General features: G+C 44.8%; 1 protein-coding gene across 1 annotated transcript in view; it reads left to right on the plus strand.

Annotated features, from left to right (window-relative positions):
• Positions 1 to 13,675, plus strand: part of FAM214B (family with sequence similarity 214 member B) — a 2,663,862-nt gene that overhangs the window by 450,657 nt on the left and 2,199,530 nt on the right. The gene's annotated exons all lie outside the window — the stretch shown is intronic.

Here is a 13,675-nt window from a genome sequence, read left to right on the forward strand (position 1 = left end):
GCCAGTTCGCCGGTACTCAGTGAGGCGCTTTCGCAGCCCCTGATACCCGCTACTTCTGATTCGCAGGCCTCTACTGAGACCCATTCTGAGTCCGGTGTGCCGCGAGATACTTCAACTGTGGAACCCGCGGATGTCTGTACCTTGGATGGGTCCGGGGCCGCTGTGCAGGCATCGGCTTCTGAGGGTGTAGTCAAAGCTACTGACTTGCATATTAAATCAACGCCTCCTTCATTACTAAGGCCTAAATCTCGATCAATGTCTAAAAAACCGACACCCAGGCCACATGCTCAGGCCTGTATGCCTAAAAAACAAATTATAAAAATGGCCGAAGATCTAATAACGCTAATCAGGGGTAGTCAACCCCCCCCCCCCCAAGAGGCCTAGGGCTGAGCTTGATTATGAATCTTCTGATCAGGATTCTGTTTCTTCTGACACTTCTGATGACCTGGATTTGTCTGTACCTACTTATGAGGATTCTGATGCAGAGGATTCTGTTCCCTCTGCTTCCCCTCCTGAGGATTTTTCTTTTGGGGAAACTTTACATACCTTAAGGGAGCATTTTCACTGGGAAAGCCAGGAATTTTCTGATTCAAAAAAGAGGCTTAGGGATGTCCTTCTTCTACCTCAGCATAGGCCTTTGGCTATACCTCCTGTACTAGACATTGTTGATGATGTTTTCTCAGAATCCAGTTTGGCCCCTGATTCCCTGCCTCCTGCTCCTGCTCCTAGTAAACCTTACAGATACTACAGGGTTCTTGAGTCCCACAAGTTCCTTTTCAAAAATCCTGTTGCAGATCCAGAGACTATTTCTTGGGCGTCCAAGGGTATTAAGGCTTCTACTGCTAAAAAATCCTACCCCTTCTGATAGAGACTCCAGGGTGCTGGATAGATGGGGTAAAAAGGTTTATACTTCAACAACCTTGGCAATCAGAGCTTTATATATGTTAAAATATCAGCAACATGTCATTGGACTGCTTAAACAGAAAATGATGTTGATTCCTGACTGTGTGGAAAATAAAGATTTACAGGACTTAATGCATTCTGCTGAACAAGTTGGAAAACATACTTTGCAATGTGGTTTTGATTCTTTAGAGGACTCTTGCAGGGCTGCTGTTACTGCGTCTGTGCTTAGAAGGCATGCTTGGCTTAAGGTACAATCCTTGGCTGATCATGTTAAAGCTAAATTGTTGGATGCTCCTTTAAATCAGGACGCCTGTTTGGCAACAAGGCTGAAGAAGTTCTTAAAAAGATGGAAGATAAAGCTAAATCTATGCAAACTGTTAAAGATTTTTTACAAGTGCAGCCTCCTAGATTTAGTAGGCACTGGCCTACTAAGAATTGGTCCTTTCCAGTCCCTTCCAGGTCTTCTCAAGCCAAATCCAGACACAGCAAAAACCCCAGGTTTCATCCCAGGGGACTCTCAGAACTAAGCAGTGGGGGGCCTCCACTTCCAAATCTGGGAATAACAAGACACCCCCCTATGGTAAACAGTCTCAATGACTTCCTTTTAAAATTTCCAAGCACTTATCTTCTAACTGCCCCTTTGGGGGTAAAGATTATTCTTCATGCAAAGAACTGGGAACTCATAACCCAGGGCAAATGGGTTTTAAATATGGTGTCCCAGGGATACAGATTTAATTTCCACACGTTACCAACACTAAATGGGTGACCAGACCTGCCCCCAAATGAGTGGGCAGAGGCTCAAAAACAAGTACTTTCTTTCTTAAGTATGGGGGCTATTCAGCTAAATCTAGGAGGCTGCACTTGTAAAAAATCTTTAACAGTTTGCATAGATTTAGCTTTATCTTCCATCTTTTTAAGAACTTCTTCAGCCTTGTTGCCAAACAGGCGGTCCTGATTTAAAGGAGCATCCAACAATTTAGCTTTAACATGATCAGCCAAGGATTGTTCCTTAAGCCAAGCATGCCTTCTAAGCACAGACCCAGTAACAGCAGCCCTGCAAGAGGCTTCTAAAGAATCCACGTTGGCATTGCTCCTGTGGCGATTTCCTTCATGGATGCATCTGCAGTCATAACAAATGGGTTGTCCTGTCGTCAGGCAGCCCTTCGGTCGGCCGGATTCCAAAGTCTGGGTCCGGCTTCGGCTGATGTCGCACTTCACCCGACGTCATCTCTGCTGGTCTTCGGGTATAAAGGCATCAGCCGACGCCATCTTCCTCAGTCTTTCTTGCCGCTGGCCAAGCAGAAGCTGTTCGCAAGTGCGGTCGGTCAGATCCAGAGATTACTACTACCGAACACTACTTGAAGACTTCTAAAAGCTAAGTACCCGTTGGGGACTCTTTCTTGCCTCAGCCGATGTCAGAAAAAGTCAATAACTGTTTAACTTGTGGGAAACAAATACCTCATAAAGATTTCCACTCTTACTGTCTGCCTTGCTTAGGCCCAGACCACGACGTAGCAGCCTGTTCGCCTGTGCTTCCTTCAACCGGCGAACGCTTAGGCGTCGGTCGGAGTTCGCTGAACAGTTTTTCGGCTCAGATTTTGCGTACATTATGCCGTCGGATCCTCCGACTACCCAAATTGTTAAAAAACGCAAAGAAAAAGACCGACACTCGCGGTCCGCGGTTTCGCCGAAACCACGGTTAAGCAAGCCGCGAGTGTCTTGGTTTCGGCTGAAACCGAGAAAACCGGTAAATCTTCAGCCGAAACCATGACTACTACTGAGGCTCCTGCTACCTTAGTTGAATCTCCCTCAGAAATTTTGCCTACAACTGTGGTTCCTAGTGATTTATCAGACACCATCCCTTTGGATGTCTCTACCCCAGCACGTGGTGCTGCTAGGCCTCCTGCAGCCATGTCTATTAAGGCCTTTGCCATGGCTAAAGCAGCCAAATCTGCTAAATCAGTGCCTGTTAAGCCCCCTTCACACAGGCCCACTTCAAGTTCACAAATGCTTACTCTGGCAGAAGATTTAATATCCTTAATTAGGGGATCCCAATCTCACCCAGACAGGGCCTCTCAGCCCCCAGAAAAGAGACCTAGAGCAGAGCCCCCCGAGCCAGTGTCCTCTGATGATTCTGCGGATGACTCAGACATTACAGACCAGCCAGAGGCTCCTTTTTCTACTTATGAAGATTCCGATGCTGAAGAATCCATTCCAACTGCCTCTCCACCATATTGCTCCTGTGGCGTTCTTTGTGTATTCAACAGTTCAATTTTTTGTGTCAGTAATCTTGCAGAAGATACCTACACTTCAAAGCAGGCTACACGCATTATCAGTTCTCTGCACTGCCCTTTGGCTTGTCTACTGTGCCCAGGGTATTCACAAAGTGCCTTGCTCCAGTTATTGCATTTTGCAGGCAAAGAAGTATTCAAATATACCCATACCTGGACGATTGTCTAATTCAGGCAGAAAACCAGGGCATTCTTTTGAATCATCTGGCGTTTGTAAAAATGGTTCTAACTTGTCTGGGGTACACCATAAACAAAAAGAAATCACAACTGGTACCCTGTCAACAAATTACATTCCTGGGAGCAAGCTTGAATACAACTTCCCAGATGGCTTACCTCACGCCAGAAAAGCAAATTCATTTGATAACCTATTTCAAACAAGTGGCCACAAAAACCCTGCTATTTGCAAGACAAATACTGCAAGCCTTGGGGTTCATGGCCTCCTGCATTCTTCTAATTCCATATGCAAGACTGCATATGAGGAAACTACAGTGGTATCTAAAAAGCCTATGGAATCAACATTCTCACAGCCTAGAAACAATGATTCCTATCATACCTTGCCTACGCCTAGAGTTCCTCTGGTGGGCAGAGGCCTGCCACCAAAACAAGGGACTACCATTCACACTACCCCCTGCCACCCAAACCCTAACAACAGATGCATCAAACTATGCATGGGGGGCTCACCTGGCAGGGAAGTGCATTCAGGGCAAATGGAACCCAAGTCAAATGCACCTACATATCAATCAAAAAGAAATGTTAGCTGTACAGAATGCTGTGACAGCCTTCAAGGACTACATTCTTCCAGGACAACTAATGGTAAAGTCGGACAACACCACGGTTATGTGGTACATAAGCAGGGGGGTACACATTCCTACCCCCTCTGCAGACTATCCATGGCATTGTGGAACACAGCCTTGCGCTACCAAGTGCACCTACAAGCTCAATTCCTGCCAGGAAAATTAAATACACTGACAGACCGACTAAGCAGAAACCTCATGGACCCACACGAGTGGAAACTGGAACCAAGGATTTTCATCATGTTGACAAGTGAATGGGGGAGCCCAGACATAGATCTATTTGCCTCCCCCCAGAATTACCAATTGGACAAGTTTTGCACAAGGGCTCCCCACAAACAAGCCTGGAAAGTGGATGATGTTCTTCGTGTTTCACTGTTGCAGTCATTACATTTGGGTAATCTGCTGGCAAGTTGACCTCAGTCAGCCTGATTAATAAAGTCTTGGGTCCTGCGTCGGTTGCTGTCCCTTCTTCCATTACGTCAGGTCATCAGGGGTATAAAACATTCAGCTGACGCCATTACATCAGTCTTTCTTGACGCACGGTGCCTGAAGCAGAAGCAGTTCGCAAGTGCCGGTCAGCCAACTCCTGAAATTTTTGTTTTTGAGTGTCAGAACCGAAGTCTTCAACTAAAAGCTAAGTACCCTGTTGGGGAAACCTTCTCTTGCTCCTTACCGATGTCAGTAAAAGTTAATAATTGCATTACTTGTGAGAAGCAAATACCTCATAAGTATTTTCATTTGTACTGTATTCCTTTCCTAGGCCCTGGCCACAACGTTCCTTGCTCTCAGTTTTGTGCTAAATTTAATCAACGCACTATTAAACGTCGGTATATTTTTGCTTCTAAATATTTTGGCTCACGAATTAATTATCCAGAAATGTCTTCGATTAGCAATCCAACTACCGGAATACCTAAAAAACGCAAAGAAAAAGACAGAGACAGACCGTCGCGGTCCAAAACTGACGACGACGCTTCTCCTAAGCCAGTTGCCAGTTTGTTGGTACTCAGTGAGGTGCTTTTGCAGCCTCTGATACCCGCCACGTCTGATTCACAGGCCTCTACTGAGACCCATTCGGAGTCCGGTATGCAGCGAGATACTTCAATTATGGAACCCGTGGATGTCTGAACCTTAGATGGGTCCAGAGCCGCTGTGCAGGCACCGGCTTCTGAGGGTGTTTTCAGGCCTACAGATTTGTATATTAGACCAATGCCATCTTCAAAACTAAGGCCAAAATCTAAAGCTATGTCTAAAAAAACGATGCCTGGGTGAAGATTCAATTACTCTGATCAGGGGTAGCTAACCCCCTTCTTCTAAGAGGCCTAGGCAAGACATTGATTATGAATCTTCTGAACAGGATTCTATTTCTTCTGACTCTTCTAATGAACAGGATTTGTCTATACCTACTTATGAGGACTCCGATGCAGAAGATTCCTTCTGCTTCTCCACCTGAGGATTTTTCTTTTGGGGAAACTTTACATACCTTAAGGGAACATTTCCACTGGGAAAGTCAGGATTTCTCTGAATCTAAAAGGAGACTAAGGGATTTTCTTCTTCTTCCTCAATGTAGGCCTTTGGCTATACCTCCTGTTGTAGACTTTGTCGATGATGTTTTTTCAGAATCTATTATGGTTTCTGATTCTCTGCCTCCGGCTCCATGTAAGCCAGACAGATACTACAGGGTTCCTGACTCCCACAAATTCCTTTTCAAAAATCCTATTGCAAATCCTGAAACCATTTCTCAGGGTCCCAAGGGCATTAAGGCCTCTACTGCTAAAAATCCTACCCCTGCTGATAGAGATTCCAGGGCACTAGATAGATGGGGTAAGAAGGTTTACACTTCTGCAACCTTGGCAATCAGGGCTTTAAACTGTCAATTTCATATGCTTAAATATCAACAGCATATCATGGCACTGCTTAAATAGAAAATTATGTTAATTTCTGACTGTGTGGAAAATAAAGATTTACAGGATTTATTGCATTCAGCTGAACAAGTTGTAAAACATACTTTGCAATGTGGTTTTGATTCTTTGGAGGCCACTTGCAGGGCTGCTGTAACTGGGTCTGTGTTAAGAAGGCATGCTTGGCTCAAAGAGCAAACTCTGCCTGATCATGTCAAAGCAAAATTGTTGGATGCTCCTTTACAACAGGACCGTCTCTTTGGTAATAAGGCTGAAGAAGTTTTAAAAAAAGATGGAAGATAAAGCTAAATCTATGCCAACTGTGAAAGATTTCTTACAAGTGCAACCTCCAAGATTTAGTAGGCACTGGCCTACTAAGAACTGGTCCTTTCCAGTTCCTTCGAGAGCCACTCAAGTCAAACCCAGACATTCCAAAAGCTCCAGGTTTCAGTCACAAGGGACTTTTAGAACAAAGGAATGGGGGTGCCTCCACCTGCAAATCTGGAAACATCAAGGCACCTCCCTATGGTAAACAGTCTTAATGACTTCCCTCTACAATTACCAAGCACTTACCTCTTTGCCGCCCCTTTGGGGGGAAAACTGGCACTTCATTCAAGAAACTGGCAACTTATAACCCAGGACAAATGGGTTTTAAATATAGTATCCCAGGGATACAGATTTCATTTCCACACGTTGCCAATCCCAAATGGATGGCCAGACCTGCCCCCAAATCAATGGGCAGAGGCCCTGAAACAAGTACTGTCCCTCATGAACGTGGGGGCTATTCAACTAGTACCAGAAGAGGAAAAGGGACAATATTTCTATTCAAGACTTTTCCTGGTACCCAGAAAAGACAAATCATGACGTCCAATTCTGGACTTATCTACTCTAAACACATTTCTGAACATTCCAAAATTCAAGATGCTGACTATTCAACAGTTATTTCCTATGCTAGGCAAAGATGCCTGGTTGGTAACTCTAGACTTAAAAGAGGCTTATCTGCATATCCCAATCAGGGAATCTTGCAGAAGATACTCCGCTTCAAAGCAGGCTACTTGCATTACCAGTTCTCTGCACTGCCCTTTGGCTTATCTACTGCTCTCAGGGTCTTCACAAAGTGCCTGTCTCCAGTAATTGCATTTTGCAGGCAAAGAAATATACAAATATATCCATACCTTGACGGTTGTCTAATTCAGACAGAAAACAAGGACATTCTTCTAAAGCATCTGGCGTTTGTAAAGAGGGTTCTAACTTGTCTAGGGTACACCATAAATGAAAAGAAATCACAACTGGTACCCTCTCAAAAAATTACATTCCTGGGTGCAAGCTTGAATACAACTGCCCAGATGGCTTACCTTACGCCAGAAAGGCAATTTCATTTGGTAACTTACTTCAAACAGGTGGCCACAAAAACCCTGCTATCTGCAAGACAAATTCTGCAAGTCTTGGGGTTCATGGCCTCCTGCATTCTTCTAATTCCATATGCAAGGCTGCATATGAGGAAATGTCAGTGGTACTTAAAATGTTTATGGAGTCAACATTGTCACAGCCTGGAAACAATGATTCCTATCATACCTTGCTTGCAACTAGAGTTCCTGTGGTGGGCAGAGGCCTGCCACCAAAACAAGGGATTGCCATTCACTCCACCCCCTGCCGCCCAAACTCTAACAACAGATGCATCGGACTATGCTTGGGGGGGTGGGGGCTCATCTGGCAGGGAAGTGCATTCAGGGCAAATGGAGCCCAAATTAAATGCACCTTCATATCAATCAGAAAGAGATGCTAGCTGTACAGAATGCACTAACAGCCTTCAAGGACTACCTTCATCCAGGACAATTAATGATAATGACAGACAACACCACAGTTATGTGGTACATAAACAAGCAGGGGGGTACACACTCCTACCCCCTTTGCAGACTAGCTATGGTGTTGTGGAACACGGCCTTGACCTACCAAATACAACTACAAGCTCAACTCCTGCCAGGAAAGCTGAATACTCTGGCAGACGAACTAAGCAGAAATCTCATGGATCCCCACAAATGGAAACTGGAGCCACGGATTTTCAACATGTTGACACACAAATGGGGGAGTCCCGACTTAGATCTTTTTGCCTCACCCCAGAACTATCAGTTGGACAAATTCTGCACAAGAACTCATCACAAAAAAGCCTGGAAAGTGGATGCTCTATCATTCAGCTGGGAAACAACTATCAGTTTATGCCTTTCCCCCTCTGCTCTCCAAAGTTCTACTAAAAGTCAAACAGGACAAACCAAAAATAATTCTGATTGCTCCAGACTGGCCTCACCAACAGTGGTACCCACTCCTGCACAATGTGTCACACCTTCCACCGTGGCATCTGCCTCAGACACCTTACTTACTCTCTAAGCAGAACAACCAAATTCAGCACACTCAGCTCCAAACTTTGAATCATGCAGTGTGGCTAATCACCTTAATTCACCCTTAGTATCCCTCAGCAAACCTGTGATGGATGTCATTTTGGAGGCGAGAAGGCCTAGTTCTAGAAAATCTTATGCTGACAAATGGAAAAGATTCTGTGCCTGGAATCAATCACAAGGAATAAGCACAGCAGTGCCCAATATTCCTCAGATTTTACAATACTTAACTGAGATGCTCCATAGAAATCCACACCTCAGCCATTTCTGCTCATTACAACACAGAACCTCCCCTCTTCTCTCATCCTCTGCTAAAGCAGTATCTCAGAGGGCCAAAAAACTTAAGACCACCCAGGAGAGCTCCAACTCCTGCCTGGGACCTCAATTTTGTATTGGAAAAACTCACTGTCCCTCTTTCAAGCCAGCTGCTGCTGCAGACTTAAAATGTCTCTCCTGGAAAACAGCTTTCCTTTTAGCAGCCACTTCAGCTAGATGGATTTCTGAATTACAGGCTCTTATGGCAGTGGAGCCTTTCATTATGTTTCATACGGACAGGGTGTCTCTCAGGGCCAGTCCATCCTTCATGCCTAAGGTGGTATCCAGTGTGGCTCTTTATCAGAACATTCATTTGCCAATTTTCTTTCCCAATCCACAAAACAAGGGGGAGTGGATTCTGCATTCATTGGATGTACTCAGACAACTTAGATTTTACTTAAACAGGACAAAATCTCTAAGAAAATCAGAACAATTACTGGTGGCATTTGTTGCAGGGGCAGAGGGAAAGGCTATTTCAAAGCAGACTATTTCCAAATGGATAAGCCATTGCATTCATTTCTGCTGTATGCACCATGGTAAAACTATCCCCCAGGGGATCAGATCTCATTCCACCAGGGCTGCATCTACTTCTACAGCCTTTCTCAGAGGTGTTCCTACCAGAGGCATTCTAGAAGCTGCTACCTGAAGCTCAGTTCATACGTTCACCAAACATTACCATTTACCTTTCTTCTCTAAATCCAGAGCTGGCTTTGCCACTGCTGTCATGCAGGGCCTTATAGCTGATCCTAATGCTGTATAAATCCATCCTCCCAACCATAGCTTTGGGAGTCTACCCAAATGTAATGACTGCAACAGTGAAACACGAAGAACATAGTACAGTTGTGTACACTTACCATAAATGTAGATGTTTGAGTGTATTCACTGTTGCAGTCCTGGATGTTCTTTGTGTTTCACTGTTGCAGTCATTACATTTGGGTAATCCTGCTGGCAGGTTGCCCTCAGTCAGCCTGAATTCCAAAGTCCTGGGTCCTGTGTTGGCTGCTGTCGCCCCTTCCCTGACGTCAGGTCGTCAGGGGTATAAAATATGCGGCCGACACCATTTTCTTTAGTCTTTCTTGCCGTGCGGTGCCCGAAGCAGAAGCAGTTCGCAAGTGCCAGTCGGCCGACTTCTGAGATTTTTGTGTTCGAGTTTCAGATCCGAAGTCTTCATTAAAGCTAAGTACCCCGTTGGGGAAACTTTTTTCTTGCCCCAGGCCGATGTCAGAAAAAGTTAATAATTGTATTTCTTGTGGAAAGCAAATACCTCATAAAGACTTTTATTCTTACTGTATTCCTTGCCTAGGCCTTGACCACGAAGTTTCAAGTTGTCAGTTTTGTGCTAGATTTAACCAACGCACTATTAAGAGTTGGTATGATTTTGCATTAAACTATTTTGGCTGCAGATTTAATTGCAAAATGTTGTTGAACAGCCATCCCACTACCGGAGTTCACAAAAAATGCAAAGAAAAAGAAAAAGATAGGCAACCGAGGCCCAAAACCAATGACGAAGCTTCTCCTAAGCCAGTCGCCGGTTCTCAGTGAAGCACTTTCGCAGCCCATGACACCTGCTACTTTAGAGTCGCAAGCCACTACCGACTCCCACGTGGAGTCGACTATGCCACTGGAAACTCAAGGTATTGGAGCCTCGGACACTATTCCCTCAGATGGGTCCGGAGCCTCTGAGCAGGCACAGGCTTCTGAGGGTGTATTCAGACCTAAACATCTATACATTAAACCGACTTCAGCTTCTAAGGCAAAGACTAAAGCACCGTCAAAGACAAAGAAACAATCTCAAGAGCCACATGGACAGGCCTCCATGCCCAAAAAACAGATGCTGAAAATGTCCGAAGACTTGATTACCTTGATCAGGGGTTCCCATCCTCCTCCTGATAAGAGGCCTAGGCAAGAGACAGACTATGAATCTTCAGATCAGGTTTCTATTTCTTCTGATTCCTCTTCTGATCAGGAATATTCTCTACCCCCTATGAGGATTCTGATGCTGAAGAATCTATTTCTTCAGGTTCTCCTCCTGAGGGCTATTATTTTGGGGAAACCTTGCATACCATGAGGGAGCATTTCCACTGGGAGAGCCACTAGCCATTCCACCTGTGTTGGATATTGTAGATGATGCTTTTTCGGAGTCTAGTCTTACCCCTGACTCCTTGCCTCCAGCTCCTGTTAAGCCTGACAGATATTACATGGTTCCTGACTCTCATAAATCCCTTTTTAAGAACACTGCTGCAGACCCAGAAACTATTTCACAAGGTCCCAAGGGAGTTAAGGCTTCCACTGCAAAAAACCCTACCTCCTCTTACAGGGATTCTAGGGCACTGGACAGATGGAGAAAAAAGGTATACACATCTGCTACCTTGGCTATAAGGGCCTTAAACTGTCAGTTTCATATGCTCAAATATCAGCAACATGTCATGGCATTGCTTAAACAGAAAATGTTGTTAAACTCTGAATGTGCAGAAAACAAGGAAATGCAGGATTTATTGCATGTAGCTGAACAAGTTGGAAAGCATACTTTGCAATGTGGTTTTGATTCTTTGGAGGCCTCCTGCAGGGCCGCAGTTACGGGTTCTGTAATTAGGAGGCATGCTTGGTTAAAGGAACAAAATCTGCCTGATCATGTTAAAGTTAAATTATTAGATGTACCTTTACAGCATGATACGTTGTTTGGTGTTAAAGCGGAAGAGATGTTAAAGAAAATGGAGGACAAAGCAAAATCTATGCAAACTGTCAAAGATTTTTTACAAGTACAGCCACCTAGGTTTAGTAGACACTGGCCAACAAAGAATTGGTCCTTTCCTGTGTCAGACAGACCTCAAAGGGGCAGATCCAGATGCCCTAGAGGCAGATCCCAGGCGCAAGGTTCATACAGGTCAAAGCAATGGGGTGCTTCTACCTCCAAAGTTGGAGAAGACAAATCACAACCATACAGGAAACAGTCTCAATGACTTCCCCCTGCCTGCACCAAGCACTTATCTCCTGGCAGCACCCTTAGAGGGAAAATTAGCCAAAGGCAAACGGATGGCCAGATCTGCCAAAAAATCAATGGGCAGAGGCACAAAAACAAGTCTCATCCCTCATCGGGCATGGGGGCCATTCAACAAGTACCAGAGCAAGAGCAGAGACAAGGTTTTTACTCAGGACTGTTCTTGGTACCCAGAAAGGACAAGGCCTGGAGACCAATACTGGACCTATCTATTCTGAACACATTCCTGGATATACCAAAATTCAAGATGTTGACTTTGCAGCAGCTTCTGCCCATGTTGGGCAAGAACGCTTGGCTTGTGACTTTAGACCTAAAAGAGGCATACCTGCATGTCCCAATCAGACAAATATGCAGAAGATACCTCAGATTCAAGGCTGGCTCAATGCATTACCAATTCTGTGCACTGCCCTTTGGCTTATCTACTGCGCCCAGGGTCTTTGCAAAGTGCCTGGCACCAGTAATTGCATTCTGCAGACAAAGAGGAATATAAATATATCCTTACTTGGACGACTGTCTAATTCAAGCAGAGAACAAGGACATTCTTCTACAGCATCTTGTGTTTGTGAAAAGACTTCTAGCATGCCTAGGGTACACAGTCAATGAAAAGAAATCAAAACTAGTACCCTCTCAAGAGATAATATTCCTGGGTGCAAGCTTAAATACAACTGCCCAGATGGCTTATCTCACGCCAGACGAACAAAGGCAACTGACTACCTATTTCAAAATGTTGGCAACAAAGGCCCAGTTATCTGCAAGAAAAATTCTGCAGGCTTTGGGCTTCATGGCATCTTGCATCCTACTAATTCCATATGCAAGACTGCATATGAGGAAACTTCAATGGTACCCAAAAAGTGTTTGGACTCAACATCGCCACAGCCTGGAAACTATGATTACTCTCATTCTCTGCCTGCAACAGGAGTTTCGATGGTGGGCAAAGGCTCATCACCAAAACAAGGGACAGCCATTCACATTACCCCTAGCCAGGCAGACACTAACAACGGATGCATCAGATTATGCCTGGGGGGCCCACATGGCAGGAAGATGCATTCAGGGCACATGGACCTCAAACCAAATGCATCTACATATCAATCAAAAAGAGATGCTAGCTGTTCAAAATGCCCTGACAGCCTTCAAGGACCTACTTCATCCGGGACAACTACTAGACAACACCACGGTCATGTGGTATATAAACAAGCAGGGGGGACACATTCTTACCCCCTTTGTAGACTAGCCGTAACTTTATGGGACACAGCATTGACTTACCAAGTACATCTGCAGGCACAATTCCTGCCAGGAAGGAAAAATACTCTGGCAAACGAACTAAGTAGAAACCTCATGGATCCCCATGAGTGGCAGCTGGATCCACAAGTCTTCAGCATGATAACAAGGAAATGGGGATGCCCGGACATAGATCTATTCGCCTCCCCTCACAACTACCAACTAAAAAGATTCTGCACAAGGATTTGTCACAGACAAGCATGGAAAGTGGACGCCCTGTCTTTCAGCTGGAAAAAACTGTCAGTATATGCCTTTCCCCTACTGCCTCACCTCCCAAAGGTACTCCTAAAGGTCAGACAGGAGAAGCCACAGATGATACTGATTTCCCCAGACTGGCCCCGCCAGTACTGGTATCCAATACTAAGGAACTTGTCTCAATGCCCAGCTTGGACCTTACCTCAAATACCTCATCTACTGTCCCAGCAAAACAATCAGATCCTGCACAGCCAACTCAGGACTCTAAACGTGGCAGCATGGCGAATAATGTAGTCATACAAAACACACCTCTCAGTAAAGCTGTGATGGATGTCATTTTGGAAGCCAGGAGGCCTAGTACTAGAAAATCTTATGCTGGAAAATGGAAGAGATTCTGTGCTTGGAACCAGCACAAGGAACTGATACAGCTGTGGCAAATATTCCTCAGATTTTGCAATATTTAACTGAGATGCTGGACAAAGGCCTATCTTTTTCATCTATTAAAATTCATGCCTCTGCCATTTCAGCTCATTACAATACAGAGCCACCAATCTTTTCTCATCCCTTATTAAAGCAGTACCTCAGAGGAGCCAAAAATTTAAGGCCTCCA

The sequence above is a fragment of the Protopterus annectens genome, chromosome 1.part1 (assembly GCF_019279795.1).
Source record: "Protopterus annectens isolate FY-2018-M chromosome 1.part1, PAN1.0, whole genome shotgun sequence".
In the NCBI taxonomy this organism is placed as follows: domain Eukaryota; kingdom Metazoa; phylum Chordata; order Ceratodontiformes; family Protopteridae; genus Protopterus; species Protopterus annectens.